This window comes from Eubalaena glacialis, chromosome 8 (genome assembly GCF_028564815.1).
Source record: "Eubalaena glacialis isolate mEubGla1 chromosome 8, mEubGla1.1.hap2.+ XY, whole genome shotgun sequence".
Taxonomy (NCBI): domain Eukaryota; kingdom Metazoa; phylum Chordata; class Mammalia; order Artiodactyla; family Balaenidae; genus Eubalaena; species Eubalaena glacialis.
The window spans coordinates 40,463,115-40,482,800 of NC_083723.1; positions in this window are offsets into that span (position 1 = coordinate 40,463,115).

Sequence of the window (19,686 nt, forward strand, 5' to 3'; positions counted from 1 at the left end):
CTCCTTGTGCTCGGGTTCGCCATTCCAGCCGCTTCACTAACAATCTCCCTACTTGGAGAATCAGCACCGTTGACCTCCTGTTTCGTACAGGTCGCAATTTGTCCTGAGGATGAACGGGAAGAGGGGGAACCAATGAGAGACTAGCTCTAGGTGTTGGGACAGGCACAGGTCACTCTATTTTCCCATCAGGAAGAAGAATGAACCACAGGCTCAGCCTGCCCCCCGGAACCAGAATAGGGCCTGAAGCAATCCTGCGCTTTTGCGGCCAGCTCCCAAAAAAGCGAGTTGACAAATGGAGCTCAGGGGCACTGCAATTCACAAACCTGCAGAGTTCGAAATGATGACTCTCGTCCACAAATATATTGAGGGAAGGCAACGAAGAGGATTTGAAAGCAAGGCAGAATTGCAGGAAACAGATTTCAGGAGGTGGTTTCGACTCGCCTTGAAAACACATGAAAAGCGGCAAAGCGTTGACAATGATGCCCTTGGCCAAAAAGGGCGTATGCGTTTTTTCCTGAATATATTCAGGAAAAAACGCATACGCCCTTTTTGGCCAACCAAGCAAGCCGGAAAGGCAAATCGGCGCTACAAAGAAGTCTCGCTTGCCAGCGGTCAAAAGGGCCATGCTGAAAAAAGTGTAAAAACCAGAAATGCAGGACAGGCCATGGAGACACGGGAGCCTTGCTACGCTGATGGGCGGGATGGAAATTGCCAACAGCCACTCTGGAGAAGTGTACGCTGCGTCCTGAAACATGGAATAGACACAGCTGAGAGAGCATAGGGCACTTCCACTCATGGGCGTAGAAATCGGGAAACCTAAAAATCAACACGACACAGGCACCCCAAAGTTTAGGGCTGCTCTGTTTCCAAGAACCTCCACTTCGGTACACCTTAAATATCTCAGGAAACAGAAAAATGGATAAAGAAGTTGTGGTACTTATGCACAATGGAATATCACTCAGCCATGAAATCAGTGTCATAAGGCTAGTAGCAGCATGATGAGTGGATTTAGGGACGATGACTCTAAGTGAAGTAAGTCACACAGAAAAGGACGCTTATCCTAAGATATCACTGATAGAGGGAATGTCAACATCGCTACACCTGAACTGAATTCCAAAGCAGAACAGAGTCACACATTTAGAAAACACACTATGGCTGCTTAACGGGAAAGGTGAGGCGGGGCGATGCATAAAACAAGGGTTTGAAATTAGCTCAGATACCGTTCCACAAGCCAAATATGTAATAGACAAGACCTACTCCCTGCTCAGTGAACTGGACTCAACACCCCCTATTCACCGCCCAAGAATATATCTGACTAGGAAGAGTCTTAAAACCTATGTATTGATATCTCTCTGGAAGTGAATCAAGAGGGTGTAAAGCGGCATAAACACAGCAGGGAAAAGCAGCTAAACCCCATTATAAAAATAGATTACTTAAAAAAAAAACCCCAGAAATCAAAGACAGTGAAAGAGAGAGATATTCTTACAAAATCCGTTCAGGGGCTCTGATGCAACCTGGATTGACCATATCTAGACCCACAGATGGATGAGACATAAGGCTGGACACTCTTGGGGCTGAGAGGATTGGTGAGGTTGGGTGAGCAAACGCAGACCCTTTAAAGTAATACTGCGTGGTACCCATGCCATGGGTCCCAAATCTCCAGGTTCAAGGGCATCTTCCTACATCGAAAACATGCCTGGGAAACCCAGAAGATGGTACACCGTGTGATCGGGAAAGGTTTCTAAAACGCACCTCATTTCTCCTCTCCTTGTGCTCGGGTTCGCCATTCCAGCCGCTTCACTAACAATCTCCCTACTTGGAGAATCAGCACCGTTGACCTCCTGTTTCGTACAGGTCGCAATTTGTCCTGAGGATGAACGGGAAGAGGGGGAACCAATGAGAGACTAGCTCTAGGTGTTGGGACAGGCACAGGTCACTCTATTTTCCCATCAGGAAGAAGAATGAACCACAGGCTCAGCCTGCCCCCCGGAACCAGAATAGGGCCTGAAGCAATCCTGCGCTTTTGCGGCCAGCTCCCAAAAAAGCGAGTTGACAAATGGAGCTCAGGGGCACTGCAATTCACAAACCTGCAGAGTTAGAAATGATGACTCTCGTCCACAAATATATTGAGGGAAGGCAACGAAGAGGATTTGAAAGCAAGGCAGAATTGCAGGAAACAGATTTCAGGAGGTCGATTCGACTCGCCTTGAAAGCACATGAAAAGCGGCAAAGCGTTGACAATGATGCCCTTGGCCAAAAAGGGCGTATGCGTTTTTTCCTGAATATATTCAGGAAAAAACGCATACGCCCTTTTTGGCCAACCAAGCAAGCCGGAAAGGCAAATCGGCGCTACAAAGAAGTCTCGCTTGCCAGCAGTCAAAAGGGCCATGCTGAAAAAAGTGTAAAAACCAGAAATGCAGGACAGGCCATGGAGACACGGGAGCCTTGCTACGCTGATGGGCGGGATGGAAATTGCCAACAGCCACTCTGGAGAAGTGTACGCTGCGTCCTGAAACATGGAATAGACACAGCTGAGAGAGCATAGGGCACTTCCACTCATGGGCGTAGAAATCGGGAAACCTAAAAATCAACACGACACAGGCACCCCAAAGTTTAGGGCTGCTCTGTTTCCAAGAACCTCCACTTCGGTACACCTTAAATATCTCAGGAAACAGAAAAATGGATAAAGAAGTTGTGGTACTTATGCACAATGGAATATCACTCAGCCATGAAATCAGTGTCATAAGGCTAGTAGCAGCATGATGAGTGGATTTAGGGACGATGACTCTAAGTGAAGTAAGTCACACAGAAAAGGACGCTTATCCTAAGATATCACTGATAGAGGGAATGTCAACATCGCTACACCTGAACTGAATTCCAAAACAGAACAGAGTCACACATTTAGAAAACACACTATGGCTGCTTAACGGGAAAGGTGAGGCGGGGCGATGCATAAAACAAGGGTTTGAAATTAGCTCACATACCGTTCCACAAGCCAAATATGTAATAGACAAGACCTACTCCCTGCTCAGTGAACTGGACTCAACACCCCCTATTCACCGCCCAAGAATATATCTGAATAGGAAGAGTCTTTAAACCTATGTATTGATATCTCTCTGGAAGTGAATCAAGAGGGTGTAAAGCGGCATAAACACAGCAGGGAAAAGCAGCTAAACCCCATTATAAAAATAGATTACTTAAAAAAAAAACCCCAGAAATCAAAGACAGTGAAAGAGAGAGACATTCTTACAAAATCCGTTCAGGGGCTCTGATGCAACCTGGATTGACCATATCTAGACCCACAGATGGATGAGACATAAGGCTGGACACTCTTGGGGCTGAGAGGATTGGTGAGGTTGGGTGAGCAAACGCAGACCCTTTAAAGTAATACTGCGTGGTACCCATGCCATGGGTCCCAAATCTCCAGGTTCAAGGGCATCTTCCTACATCGAAAACATGCCTGGGAAACCCAGAAGATGGTACACCGTGTGATCGGGAAAGGTTTCTAAAACGCACCTCATTTCTCCTCTCCTTGTGCTCGGGTTCGCCATTCCAGCCGCTTCACTAACAATCTCCCTACTTGGAGAATCAGCACCGTTGACCTCCTGTTTCGTACAGGTCGCAATTTGTCCTGAGGATGAACGGGAAGAGGGGGAACCAATGAGAGACTAGCTCTAGGTGTTGGGACAGGCACAGGTCACTCTATTTTCCCATCAGGAAGAAGAATGAACCACAGGCTCAGCCTGCCCCCCGGAACCAGAATAGGGCCTGAAGCAATCCTGCGCTTTTGCGGCCAGCTCCCAAAAAAGCGAGTTGACAAATGGAGCTCAGGGGCACTGCAATTCACAAACCTGCAGAGTTAGAAATGATGACTCTCGTCCACAAATATATTGAGGGAAGGCAACGAAGAGGATTTGAAAGCAAGGCAGAATTGCAGGAAACAGATTTCAGGAGGTAGATTCGACTCGCCTTGAAAGCACATGAAAAGCGGCAAAGCGTTGACAATGATGCCCTTGGCCAAAAAGGGCGTATGCGTTTTTTCCTGAATATATTCAGGAAAAAACGCATACGCCCTTTTTGGCCAACCAAGCAAGCCGGAAAGGCAAATCGGCGCTACAAAGAAGTCTCGCTTGCCAGCAGTCAAAAGGGCCATGCTGAAAAAAGTGTAAAAACCAGAAATGCAGGACAGGCCATGGAGACACGGGAGCCTTGCTACGCTGATGGGCGGGATGGAAATTGCCAACAGCCACTCTGGAGAAGTGTACGCTGCGTCCTGAAACATGGAATAGACACAGCTGAGAGAGCATAGGGCACTTCCACTCATGGGCGTAGAAATCGGGAAACCTAAAAATCAACACGACACAGGCACCCCAAAGTTTAGGGCTGCTCTGTTTCCAAGAACCTCCACTTCGGTACACCTTAAATATCTCAGGAAACAGAAAAATGGATAAAGAAGTTGTGGTACTTATGCACAATGGAATATCACTCAGCCATGAAATCAGTGTCATAAGGCTAGTAGCAGCATGATGAGTGGATTTAGGGACGATGACTCTAAGTGAAGTAAGTCACACAGAAAAGGACGCTTATCCTAAGATATCACTGATAGAGGGAATGTCAACATCGCTACACCTGAACTGAATTCCAAAACAGAACAGAGTCACACATTTAGAAAACACACTATGGCTGCTTAACGGGAAAGGTGAGGCGGGGCGATGCATAAAACAAGGGTTTGAAATTAGCTCACATACCGTTCCACAAGCCAAATATGTAATAGACAAGACCTACTCCCTGCTCAGGGAACTGGACTCAACACCCCCTATTCACCGCCCAAGAATATATCTGACTAGGAAGAGTCTTTAAACCTATGTATTGATATCTCTCTGGAAGTGAATCAAGAGGGTGTAAAGCGGCATAAACACAGCAGGGAAAAGCAGCTAAACCCCATTATAAAAATAGATTACTTAAAAAAAAAACCCCAGAAATCAAAGACAGTGAAAGAGAGAGACATTCTTACAAAATCCGTTCAGGGGCTCTGATGCAACCTGGATTGACCATATCTAGACCCACAGCTGGATGAGACATAAGGCTGGACACTCTTGGGGCTGAGAGGATTGGTGAGGTTGGGTGAGCAAACGCAGACCCTTTAAAGTAATACTGCGTGGTACCCATGCCATGGGTCCCAAATCTCCAGGTTCAAGGGCATCTTCCTACATCGAAAACATGCCTGGGAAACCCAGAAGATGGTACACCGTGTGATCGGGAAAGGTTTCTAAAACGCACCTCATTTCTCCTCTCCTTGTGCTCGGGTTCGCCATTCCAGCCGCTTCACTAACAATCTCCCTACTTGGAGAATCAGCACCGTTGACCTCCTGTTTCGTACAGGTCGCAATTTGTCCTGAGGATGAACGGGAAGAGGGGGAACCAATGAGAGACTAGCTCTAGGTGTTGGGACAGGCACAGGTCACTCTATTTTCCCATCAGGAAGAAGAATGAACCACAGGCTCAGCCTGCCCCCCGGAACCAGAATAGGGCCTGAAGCAATCCTGCGCTTTTGCGGCCAGCTCCCAAAAAAGCGAGTTGACAAATGGAGCTCAGGGGCACTGCAATTCACAAACCTGCAGAGTTCGAAATGATGACTCTCGTCCACAAATATATTGAGGGAAGGCAACGAAGAGGATTTGAAAGCAAGGCAGAATTGCAGGAAACAGATTTCAGGAGGTCGATTCGACTCGCCTTGAAAGCACATGAAAAGCGGCAAAGCGTTGACAATGATGCCCTTGGCCAAAAAGGGCGTATGCGTTTTTTCCTGAATATATTCAGGAAAAAACGCATACGCCCTTTTTGGCCAACCAAGCAAGCCGGAAAGGCAAATCGGCGCTACAAAGAAGTCTCGCTTGCCAGCGGTCAAAAGGGCCATGCTGAAAAAAGTGTAAAAACCAGAAATGCAGGACAGGCCATGGAGACACGGGAGCCTTGCTACGCTGATGGGCGGGATGGAAATTGCCAACAGCCACTCTGGAGAAGTGTACGCTGCGTCCTGAAACATGGAATAGACACAGCTGAGAGAGCATAGGGCACTTCCACTCATGGGCGTAGAAATCGGGAAACCTAAAAATCAACACGACACAGGCACCCCAAAGTTTAGGGCTGCTCTGTTTCCAAGAACCTCCACTTCGGTACACCTTAAATATCCCAGGAAACAGAAAAATGGATAAAGAAGTTGTGGTACTTATGCACAATGGAATATCACTCAGCCATGAAATCAGTGTCATAAGGCTAGTAGCAGCATGATGAGTGGATTTAGGGACGATGACTCTAAGTGAAGTAAGTCACACAGAAAAGGACGCTTATCCTAAGATATCACTGATAGAGGGAATGTCAACATCGCTACACCTGAACTGAATTCCAAAGCAGAACAGAGTCACACATTTAGAAAACACACTATGGCTGCTTAACGGGAAAGGTGAGGCGGGGCGATGCATAAAACAAGGGTTTGAAATTAGCTCAGATACCGTTCCACAAGCCAAATATGTAATAGACAAGACCTACTCCCTGCTCAGTGAACTGGACTCAACACCCCCTATTCACCGCCCAAGAATATATCTGACTAGGAAGAGTCTTTAAACCTATGTATTGATATCTCTCTGGAAGTGAATCAAGAGGGTGTAAAGCGGCATAAACACAGCAGGGAAAAGCAGCTAAACCCCATTATAAAAATAGATTACTTAAAAAAAAAAACCCCAGAAAACAAAGACAGTGAAAGAGAGAGACATTCTTACAAAATCCGTTCAGGGGCTCTGATGCAACCTGGATTGACCATATCTAGACCCACAGCTGGATGAGACATAAGGCTGGACACTCTTGGGGCTGAGAGGATTGGTGAGGTTGGGTGAGCAAACGCAGACCCTTTAAAGTAATACTGCGTGGTACCCATGCCATGGGTCCCAAATCTCCAGGTTCAAGGGCATCTTCCTACATCGAAAACATGCCTGGGAAACCCAGAAGATGGTACACCGTGTGATCGGGAAAGGTTTCTAAAACGCACCTCATTTCTCCTCTCCTTGTGCTCGGGTTCGCCATTCCAGCCGCTTCACTAACAATCTCCCTACTTGGAGAATCAGCACCGTTGACCTCCTGTTTCGTACAGGTCGCAATTTGTCCTGAGGATGAACGGGAAGAGGGGGAACCAATGAGAGACTAGCTCTAGGTGTTGGGACAGGCACAGGTCACTCTATTTTCCCATCAGGAAGAAGAATGAACCACAGGCTCAGCCTGCCCCCCGGAACCAGAATAGGGCCTGAAGCAATCCTGCGCTTTTGCGGCCAGCTCCCAAAAAAGCGAGTTGACAAATGGAGCTCAGGGGCACTGCAATTCACAAACCTGCAGAGTTCGAAATGATGACTCTCGTCCACAAATATATTGAGGGAAGGCAACGAAGAGGATTTGAAAGCAAGGCAGAATTGCAGGAAACAGATTTCAGGAGGTGGTTTCGACTCGCCTTGAAAACACATGAAAAGCGGCAAAGCGTTGACAATGATGCCCTTGGCCAAAAAGGGCGTATGCGTTTTTTCCTGAATATATTCAGGAAAAAACGCATACGCCCTTTTTGGCCAACCAAGCAAGCCGGAAAGGCAAATCGGCGCTACAAAGAAGTCTCGCTTGCCAGCGGTCAAAAGGGCCATGCTGAAAAAAGTGTAAAAACCAGAAATGCAGGACAGGCCATGGAGACACGGGAGCCTTGCTACGCTGATGGGCGGGATGGAAATTGCCAACAGCCACTCTGGAGAAGTGTACGCTGCGTCCTGAAACATGGAATAGACACAGCTGAGAGAGCATAGGGCACTTCCACTCATGGGCGTAGAAATCGGGAAACCTAAAAATCAACACGACACAGGCACCCCAAAGTTTAGGGCTGCTCTGTTTCCAAGAACCTCCACTTCGGTACACCTTAAATATCTCAGGAAACAGAAAAATGGATAAAGAAGTTGTGGTACTTATGCACAATGGAATATCACTCAGCCATGAAATCAGTGTCATAAGGCTAGTAGCAGCATGATGAGTGGATTTAGGGACGATGACTCTAAGTGAAGTAAGTCACACAGAAAAGGACGCTTATCCTAAGATATCACTGATAGAGGGAATGTCAACATCGCTACACCTGAACTGAATTCCAAAGCAGAACAGAGTCACACATTTAGAAAACACACTATGGCTGCTTAACGGGAAAGGTGAGGCGGGGCGATGCATAAAACAAGGGTTTGAAATTAGCTCAGATACCGTTCCACAAGCCAAATATGTAATAGACAAGACCTACTCCCTGCTCAGTGAACTGGACTCAACACCCCCTATTCACCGCCCAAGAATATATCTGACTAGGAAGAGTCTTAAAACCTATGTATTGATATCTCTCTGGAAGTGAATCAAGAGGGTGTAAAGCGGCATAAACACAGCAGGGAAAAGCAGCTAAACCCCATTATAAAAATAGATTACTTAAAAAAAAAACCCCAGAAATCAAAGACAGTGAAAGAGAGAGAAATTCTTACAAAATCCGTTCAGGGGCTCTGATGCAACCTGGATTGACCATATCTAGACCCACAGATGGATGAGACATAAGGCTGGACACTCTTGGGGCTGAGAGGATTGGTGAGGTTGGGTGAGCAAACGCAGACCCTTTAAAGTAATACTGCGTGGTACCCATGCCATGGGTCCCAAATCTCCAGGTTCAAGGGCATCTTCCTACATCGAAAACATGCCTGGGAAACCCAGAAGATGGTACACCGTGTGATCGGGAAAGGTTTCTAAAACGCACCTCATTTCTCCTCTCCTTGTGCTCGGGTTCGCCATTCCAGCCGCTTCACTAACAATCTCCCTACTTGGAGAATCAGCACCGTTGACCTCCTGTTTCGTACAGGTCGCAATTTGTCCTGAGGATGAACGGGAAGAGGGGGAACCAATGAGAGACTAGCTCTAGGTGTTGGGACAGGCACAGGTCACTCTATTTTCCCATCAGGAAGAAGAATGAACCACAGGCTCAGCCTGCCCCCCGGAACCAGAATAGGGCCTGAAGCAATCCTGCGCTTTTGCGGCCAGCTCCCAAAAAAGCGAGTTGACAAATGGAGCTCAGGGGCACTGCAATTCACAAACCTGCAGAGTTAGAAATGATGACTCTCGTCCACAAATATATTGAGGGAAGGCAACGAAGAGGATTTGAAAGCAAGGCAGAATTGCAGGAAACAGATTTCAGGAGGTCGATTCGACTCGCCTTGAAAGCACATGAAAAGCGGCAAAGCGTTGACAATGATGCCCTTGGCCAAAAAGGGCGTATGCGTTTTTTCCTGAATATATTCAGGAAAAAACGCATACGCCCTTTTTGGCCAACCAAGCAAGCCGGAAAGGCAAATCGGCGCTACAAAGAAGTCTCGCTTGCCAGCAGTCAAAAGGGCCATGCTGAAAAAAGTGTAAAAACCAGAAATGCAGGACAGGCCATGGAGACACGGGAGCCTTGCTACGCTGATGGGCGGGATGGAAATTGCCAACAGCCACTCTGGAGAAGTGTACGCTGCGTCCTGAAACATGGAATAGACACAGCTGAGAGAGCATAGGGCACTTCCACTCATGGGCGTAGAAATCGGGAAACCTAAAAATCAACACGACACAGGCACCCCAAAGTTTAGGGCTGCTCTGTTTCCAAGAACCTCCACTTCGGTACACCTTAAATATCTCAGGAAACAGAAAAATGGATAAAGAAGTTGTGGTACTTATGCACAATGGAATATCACTCAGCCATGAAATCAGTGTCATAAGGCTAGTAGCAGCATGATGAGTGGATTTAGGGACGATGACTCTAAGTGAAGTAAGTCACACAGAAAAGGACGCTTATCCTAAGATATCACTGATAGAGGGAATGTCAACATCGCTACACCTGAACTGAATTCCAAAACAGAACAGAGTCACACATTTAGAAAACACACTATGGCTGCTTAACGGGAAAGGTGAGGCGGGGCGATGCATAAAACAAGGGTTTGAAATTAGCTCACATACCGTTCCACAAGCCAAATATGTAATAGACAAGACCTACTCCCTGCTCAGTGAACTGGACTCAACACCCCCTATTCACCGCCCAAGAATATATCTGAATAGGAAGAGTCTTTAAACCTATGTATTGATATCTCTCTGGAAGTGAATCAAGAGGGTGTAAAGCGGCATAAACACAGCAGGGAAAAGCAGCTAAACCCCATTATAAAAATAGATTACTTAAAAAAAAAACCCCAGAAATCAAAGACAGTGAAAGAGAGAGACATTCTTACAAAATCCGTTCAGGGGCTCTGATGCAACCTGGATTGACCATATCTAGACCCACAGCTGGATGAGACATAAGGCTGGACACTCTTGGGGCTGAGAGGATTGGTGAGGTTGGGTGAGCAAACGCAGACCCTTTAAAGTAATACTGCGTGGTACCCATGCCATGGGTCCCAAATCTCCAGGTTCAAGGGCATCTTCCTACATCGAAAACATGCCTGGGAAACCCAGAAGATGGTACACCGTGTGATCGGGAAAGGTTTCTAAAACGCACCTCATTTCTCCTCTCCTTGTGCTCGGGTTCGCCATTCCAGCCGCTTCACTAACAATCTCCCTACTTGGAGAATCAGCACCGTTGACCTCCTGTTTCGTACAGGTCGCAATTTGTCCTGAGGATGAACGGGAAGAGGGGGAACCAATGAGAGACTAGCTCTAGGTGTTGGGACAGGCACAGGTCACTCTATTTTCCCATCAGGAAGAAGAATGAACCACAGGCTCAGCCTGCCCCCCGGAACCAGAATAGGGCCTGAAGCAATCCTGCGCTTTTGCGGCCAGCTCCCAAAAAAGCGAGTTGACAAATGGAGCTCAGGGGCACTGCAATTCACAAACCTGCAGAGTTAGAAATGATGACTCTCGTCCACAAATATATTGAGGGAAGGCAACGAAGAGGATTTGAAAGCAAGGCAGAATTGCAGGAAACAGATTTCAGGAGGTCGATTCGACTCGCCTTGAAAGCACATGAAAAGCGGCAAAGCGTTGACAATGATGCCCTTGGCCAAAAAGGGCGTATGCGTTTTTTCCTGAATATATTCAGGAAAAAACGCATACGCCCTTTTTGGCCAACCAAGCAAGCCGGAAAGGCAAATCGGCGCTACAAAGAAGTCTCGCTTGCCAGCAGTCAAAAGGGCCATGCTGAAAAAAGTGTAAAAACCAGAAATGCAGGACAGGCCATGGAGACACGGGAGCCTTGCTACGCTGATGGGCGGGATGGAAATTGCCAACAGCCACTCTGGAGAAGTGTACGCTGCGTCCTGAAACATGGAATAGACACAGCTGAGAGAGCATAGGGCACTTCCACTCATGGGCGTAGAAATCGGGAAACCTAAAAATCAACACGACACAGGCACCCCAAAGTTTAGGGCTGCTCTGTTTCCAAGAACCTCCACTTCGGTACACCTTAAATATCTCAGGAAACAGAAAAATGGATAAAGAAGTTGTGGTACTTATGCACAATGGAATATCACTCAGCCATGAAATCAGTGTCATAAGGCTAGTAGCAGCATGATGAGTGGATTTAGGGACGATGACTCTAAGTGAAGTAAGTCACACAGAAAAGGACGCTTATCCTAAGATATCACTGATAGAGGGAATGTCAACATCGCTACACCTGAACTGAATTCCAAAGCAGAACAGAGTCACACATTTAGAAAACACACTATGGCTGCTTAACGGGAAAGGTGAGGCGGGGCGATGCATAAAACAAGGGTTTGAAATTAGCTCACATACCGTTCCACAAGCCAAATATGTAATAGACAAGACCTACTCCCTGCTCAGTGAACTGGACTCAACACCCCCTATTCACCGCCCAAGAATATATCTGAATAGGAAGAGTCTTTAAACCTATGTATTGATATCTCTCTGGAAGTGAATCAAGAGGGTGTAAAGCGGCATAAACACAGCAGGGAAAAGCAGCTAAACCCCATTATAAAAATAGATTACTTAAAAAAAAAACCCCAGAAATCAAAGACAGTGAAAGAGAGAGAAATTCTTACAAAATCCATTCAGGGGCTCTGATGCAACCTGGATTGACCATATCTAGACCCACAGCTGGATGAGACATAAGGCTGGACACTCTTGGGGCTGAGAGGATTGGTGAGGTTGGGTGAGCAAACGCAGACCCTTTAAAGTAATACTGCGTGGTACCCATGCCATGGGTCCCAAATCTCCAGGTTCAAGGGCATCTTCCTACATCGAAAACATGCCTGGGAAACCCAGAAGATGGTACACCGTGTGATCGGGAAAGGTTTCTAAAACGCACCTCATTTCTCCTCTCCTTGTGCTCGGGTTCGCCATTCCAGCCGCTTCACTAACAATCTCCCTACTTGGAGAATCAGCACCGTTGACCTCCTGTTTCGTACAGGTCGCAATTTGTCCTGAGGATGAACGGGAAGAGGGGGAACCAATGAGAGACTAGCTCTAGGTGTTGGGACAGGCACAGGTCACTCTATTTTCCCATCAGGAAGAAGAATGAACCACAGGCTCAGCCTGCCGCCCGGAACCAGAATAGGGCCTGAAGCAATCCTGCGCTTTTGCGGCCAGCTCCCAAAAAAGCGAGTTGACAAATGGAGCTCAGGGGCACTGCAATTCACAAACCTGCAGAGTTAGAAATGATGACTCTCGTCCACAAATATATTGAGGGAAGGCAACGAAGAGGATTTGAAAGCAAGGCAGAATTGCAGGAAACAGATTTCAGGAGGTCGATTCGACTCGCCTTGAAAGCACATGAAAAGCGGCAAAGCGTTGACAATGATGCCCTTGGCCAAAAAGGGCGTATGCGTTTTTTCCTGAATATATTCAGGAAAAAACGCATACGCCCTTTTTGGCCAACCAAGCAAGCCGGAAAGGCAAATCGGCGCTACAAAGAAGTCTCGCTTGCCAGCAGTCAAAAGGGCCATGCTGAAAAAAGTGTAAAAACCAGAAATGCAGGACAGGCCATGGAGACACGGGAGCCTTGCTACGCTGATGGGCGGGATGGAAATTGCCAACAGCCACTCTGGAGAAGTGTACGCTGCGTCCTGAAACATGGAATAGACACAGCTGAGAGAGCATAGGGCACTTCCACTCATGGGCGTAGAAATCGGGAAACCTAAAAATCAACACGACACAGGCACCCCAAAGTTTAGGGCTGCTCTGTTTCCAAGAACCTCCACTTCGGTACACCTTAAATATCTCAGGAAACAGAAAAATGGATAAAGAAGTTGTGGTACTTATGCACAATGGAATATCACTCAGCCATGAAATCAGTGTCATAAGGCTAGTAGCAGCATGATGAGTGGATTTAGGGACGATGACTCTAAGTGAAGTAAGTCACACAGAAAAGGACGCTTATCCTAAGATATCACTGATAGAGGGAATGTCAACATCGCTACACCTGAACTGAATTCCAAAACAGAACAGAGTCACACATTTAGAAAACACACTATGGCTGCTTAACGGGAAAGGTGAGGCGGGGCGATGCATAAAACAAGGGTTTGAAATTAGCTCACATACCGTTCCACAAGCCAAATATGTAATAGACAAGACCTACTCCCTGCTCAGTGAACTGGACTCAACACCCCCTATTCACCGCCCAAGAATATATCTGAATAGGAAGAGTCTTTAAACCTATGTATTGATATCTCTCTGGAAGTGAATCAAGAGGGTGTAAAGCGGCATAAACACAGCAGGGAAAAGCAGCTAAACCCCATTATAAAAATAGATTACTTAAAAAAAAAACCCCAGAAATCAAAGACAGTGAAAGAGAGAGACATTCTTACAAAATCCGTTCAGGGGCTCTGATGCAACCTGGATTGACCATATCTAGACCCACAGCTGGATGAGACATAAGGCTGGACACTCTTGGGGCTGAGAGGATTGGTGAGGTTGGGTGAGCAAACGCAGACCCTTTAAAGTAATACTGCGTGGTACCCATGCCATGGGTCCCAAATCTCCAGGTTCAAGGGCATCTTCCTACATCGAAAACATGCCTGGGAAACCCAGAAGATGGTACACCGTGTGATCGGGAAAGGTTTCTAAAACGCACCTCATTTCTCCTCTCCTTGTGCTCGGGTTCGCCATTCCAGCCGCTTCACTAACAATCTCCCTACTTGGAGAATCAGCACCGTTGACCTCCTGTTTCGTACAGGTCGCAATTTGTCCTGAGGATGAACGGGAAGAGGGGGAACCAATGAGAGACTAGCTCTAGGTGTTGGGACAGGCACAGGTCACTCTATTTTCCCATCAGGAAGAAGAATGAACCACAGGCTCAGCCTGCCCCCCGGAACCAGAATAGGGCCTGAAGCAATCCTGCGCTTTTGCGGCCAGCTCCCAAAAAAGCGAGTTGACAAATGGAGCTCAGGGGCACTGCAATTCACAAACCTGCAGAGTTAGAAATGATGACTCTCGTCCACAAATATATTGAGGGAAGGCAACGAAGAGGATTTGAAAGCAAGGCAGAATTGCAGGAAACAGATTTCAGGAGGTCGATTCGACTCGCCTTGAAAGCACATGAAAAGCGGCAAAGCGTTGACAATGATGCCCTTGGCCAAAAAGGGCGTATGCGTTTTTTCCTGAATATATTCAGGAAAAAACGCATACGCCCTTTTTGGCCAACCAAGCAAGCCGGAAAGGCAAATCGGCGCTACAAAGAAGTCTCGCTTGCCAGCAGTCAAAAGGGCCATGCTGAAAAAAGTGTAAAAACCAGAAATGCAGGACAGGCCATGGAGACACGGGAGCCTTGCTACGCTGATGGGCGGGATGGAAATTGCCAACAGCCACTCTGGAGAAGTGTACGCTGCGTCCTGAAACATGGAATAGACACAGCTGAGAGAGCATAGGGCACTTCCACTCATGGGCGTAGAAATCGGGAAACCTAAAAATCAACACGACACAGGCACCCCAAAGTTTAGGGCTGCTCTGTTTCCAAGAACCTCCACTTCGGTACACCTTAAATATCTCAGGAAACAGAAAAATGGATAAAGAAGTTGTGGTACTTATGCACAATGGAATATCACTCAGCCATGAAATCAGTGTCATAAGGCTAGTAGCAGCATGATGAGTGGATTTAGGGACGATGACTCTAAGTGAAGTAAGTCACACAGAAAAGGACGCTTATCCTAAGATATCACTGATAGAGGGAATGTCAACATCGCTACACCTGAACTGAATTCCAAAACAGAACAGAGTCACACATTTAGAAAACACACTATGGCTGCTTAACGGGAAAGGTGAGGCGGGGCGATGCATAAAACAAGGGTTTGAAATTAGCTCACATACCGTTCCACAAGCCAAATATGTAATAGACAAGACCTACTCCCTGCTCAGTGAACTGGACTCAACACCCCCTATTCACCGCCCAAGAATATATCTGAATAGGAAGAGTCTTTAAACCTATGTATTGATATCTCTCTGGAAGTGAATCAAGAGGGTGTAAAGCGGCATAAACACAGCAGGGAAAAGCAGCTAAACCCCATTATAAAAATAGATTACTTAAAAAAAAAACCCCAGAAATCAAAGACAGTGAAAGAGAGAGAAATTCTTACAAAATCCATTCAGGGGCTCTGATGCAACCTGGATTGACCATATCTAGACCCACAGCTGGATGAGACATAAGGCTGGACACTCTTGGGGCTGAGAGGATTGGTGAGGTTGGGTGAGCAAACGCAGACCCTTTAAAGTAATACTGCGTGGTACCCATGCCATGGGTCCCAAATCTCCAGGTTCAAGGGCATCTTCCTACATCGAAAACATGCCTGGGAAACCCAGAAGATGGTACACCGTGTGATCGGGAAAGGTTTCTAAAACGCACCTCATTTCTCCTCTCCTTGTGCTCGGGTTCGCCATTCCAGCCGCTTCACTAACAATCTCCCTACTTGGAGAATCAGCACCGTTGACCTCCTGTTTCGTACAGGTCGCAATTTGTCCTGAGGATGAACGGGAAGAGGGGGAACCAATGAGAGACTAGCTCTAGGTGTTGGGACAGGCACAGGTCACTCTATTTTCCCATCAGGAAGAAGAATGAACCACAGGCTCAGCCTGCCGCCCGGAACCAGAATAGGGCCTGAAGCAATCCTGCGCTTTTGCGGCCAGCTCCCAAAAAAGCGAGTTGACAAATGGAGCTCAGGGGCACTGCAATTCACAAACCTGCAGAGTTAGAAATGATGACTCTCGTCCACAAATATATTGAGGGAAGGCAACGAAGAGGATTTGAAAGCAAGGCAGAATTGCAGGAAACAGATTTCAGGAGGTCGATTCGACTCGCCTTGAAAGCACATGAAAAGCGGCAAAGCGTTGACAATGATGCCCTTGGCCAAAAAGGGCGTATGCGTTTTTTCCTGAATATATTCAGGAAAAAACGCATACGCCCTTTTTGGCCAACCAAGCAAGCCGGAAAGGCAAATCGGCGCTACAAAGAAGTCTCGCTTGCCAGCAGTCAAAAGGGCCATGCTGAAAAAAGTGTAAAAACCAGAAATGCAGGACAGGCCATGGAGACACGGGAGCCTTGCTACGCTGATGGGCGGGATGGAAATTGCCAACAGCCACTCTGGAGAAGTGTACGCTGCGTCCTGAAACATGGAATAGACACAGCTGAGAGAGCATAGGGCACTTCCACTCATGGGCGTAGAAATCGGGAAACCTAAAAATCAACACGACACAGGCACCCCAAAGTTTAGGGCTGCTCTGTTTCCAAGAACCTCCACTTCGGTACACCTTAAATATCTCAGGAAACAGAAAAATGGATAAAGAAGTTGTGGTACTTATGCACAATGGAATATCACTCAGCCATGAAATCAGTGTCATAAGGCTAGTAGCAGCATGATGAGTGGATTTAGGGACGATGACTCTAAGTGAAGTAAGTCACACAGAAAAGGACGCTTATCCTAAGATATCACTGATAGAGGGAATGTCAACATCGCTACACCTGAACTGAATTCCAAAACAGAACAGAGTCACACATTTAGAAAACACACTATGGCTGCTTAACGGGAAAGGTGAGGCGGGGCGATGCATAAAACAAGGGTTTGAAATTAGCTCACATACCGTTCCACAAGCCAAATATGTAATAGACAAGACCTACTCCCTGCTCAGTGAACTGGACTCAACACCCCCTATTCACCGCCCAAGAATATATCTGAATAGGAAGAGTCTTTAAACCTATGTATTGATATCTCTCTGGAAGTGAATCAAGAGGGTGTAAAGCGGCATAAACACAGCAGGGAAAAGCAGCTAAACCCCATTATAAAAATAGATTACTTAAAAAAAAAAACCCAGAAATCAAAGACAGTGAAAGAGAGAGAAATTCTTACAAAATCCGTTCAGGGGCTCTGATGCAACCTGGATTGACCATATCTAGACCCACAGCTGGATGAGACATAAGGCTGGACACTCTTGGGGCTGAGAGGATTGGTGAGGTTGGGTGAGCAAACGCAGACCCTTTAAAGTAATACTGCGTGGTACCCATGCCATGGGTCCCAAATCTCCAGGTTCAAGGGCATCTTCCTACATCGAAAACATGCCTGGGAAACCCAGAAGATGGTACACCGTGTGATCGGGAAAGGTTTCTAAAACGCACCTCATTTCTCCTCTCCTTGTGCTCGGGTTCGCCATTCCAGCCGCTTCACTAACAATCTCCCTACTTGGAGAATCAGCACCGTTGACCTCCTGTTTCGTACAGGTCGCAATTTGTCCTGAGGATGAACGGGAAGAGGGGGAACCAATGAGAGACTAGCTCTAGGTGTTGGGACAGGCACAGGTCACTCTATTTTCCCATCAGGAAGAAGAATGAACCACAGGCTCAGCCTGCCCCCCGGAACCAGAATAGGGCCTGAAGCAATCCTGCGCTTTTGCGGCCAGCTCCCAAAAAAGGGAGTTGACAAATGGAGCTCAGGGGCACTGCAATTCACAAACCTGCAGAGTTAGAAATGATGACTCTCGTCCACAAATATATTGAGGGAAGGCAACGAAGAGGATTTGAAAGCAAGGCAGAATTGCAGGAAACAGATTTCAGGAGGTCGATTCGACTCGCCTTGAAAGCACATGAAAAGCGGCAAAGCGTTGACAATGATGCCCTTGGCCAAAAAGGGCGTATGCGTTTTTTCCTGAATATATTCAGGAAAAAACGCATACGCCCTTTTTGGCCAACCAAGCAAGCCGGAAAGGCAAATCGGCGCTACAAAGAAGTCTCGCTTGCCAGCAGTCAAAAGGGCCATGCTGAAAAAAGTGTAAAAACCAGAAATGCAGGACAGGCCATGGAGACACGGGAGCCTTGCTACGCTGATGGGCGGGATGGAAATTGCCAACAGCCACTCTGGAGAAGTGTACGCTGCGTCCTGAAACATGGAATAGACACAGCTGAGAGAGCATAGGGCACTTCCACTCATGGGCGTAGAAATCGGGAAACCTAAAAATCAACACGACACAGGCACCCCAAAGTTTAGGGCTGCTCTGTTTCCAAGAACCTCCACTTCGGTACACCTTAAATATCTCAGGAAACAGAAAAATGGATAAAGAAGTTGTGGTACTTATGCACAATGGAATATCACTCAGCCATGAAATCAGTGTCATAAGGCTAGTAGCAGCATGATGAGTGGATTTAGGGACGATGACTCTAAGTGAAGTAAGTCACACAGAAAAGGACGCTTATCCTAAGATATCACTGATAGAGGGAATGTCAACATCGCTACACCTGAACTGAATTCCAAAACAGAACAGAGTCACACATTTAGAAAACACACTATGGCTGCTTAACGGGAAAGGTGAGGCGGGGCGATGCATAAAACAAGGGTTTGAAATTAGCTCACATACCGTTCCACAAGCCAAATATGTAATAGACAAGACCTACTCCCTGCTCAGTGAACTGGACTCAACACCCCCTATTCACCGCCCAAGAATATATCTGAATAGGAAGAGTCTTTAAACCTATGTATTGATATCTCTCTGGAAGTGAATCAAGAGGGTGTAAAGCGGCATAAACACAGCAGGGAAAAGCAGCTAAACCCCATTATAAAAATAGATTACTTAAAAAAAAAAACCCAGAAATCAAAGACAGTGAAAGAGAGAGAAATTCTTACAAAATCCGTTCAGGGGCTCTGATGCAACCTGGATTGACCATATCTAGACCCACAGCTGGATGAGACATAAGGCTGGACACTCTTGGGGCTGAGAGGATTGGTGAGGTTGGGTGAGCAAACGCAGACCCTTTAAAGTAATACTGCGTGGTACCCATGCCATGGGTCCCAAATCTCCAGGTTCAAGGGCATCTTCCTACATCGAAAACATGCCTGGGAAACCCAGAAGATGGTACACCGTGTGATCGGGAAAGGTTTCTAAAACGCACCTCATTTCTCCTCTCCTTGTGCTCGGGTTCGCCATTCCAGCCGCTTCACTAACAATCTCCCTACTTGGAGAATCAGCACCGTTGACCTCCTGTTTCGTACAGGTCGCAATTTGTCCTGAGGATGAACGGGAAGAGGGGGAACCAATGAGAGACTAGCTCTAGGTGTTGGGACAGGCACAGGTCACTCTATTTTCCCATCAGGAAGAAGAATGAACCACAGGCTCAGCCTGCCCCCCGGAACCAGAATAGGGCCTGAAGCAATCCTGCGCTTTTGCGGCCAGCTCCCAAAAAAG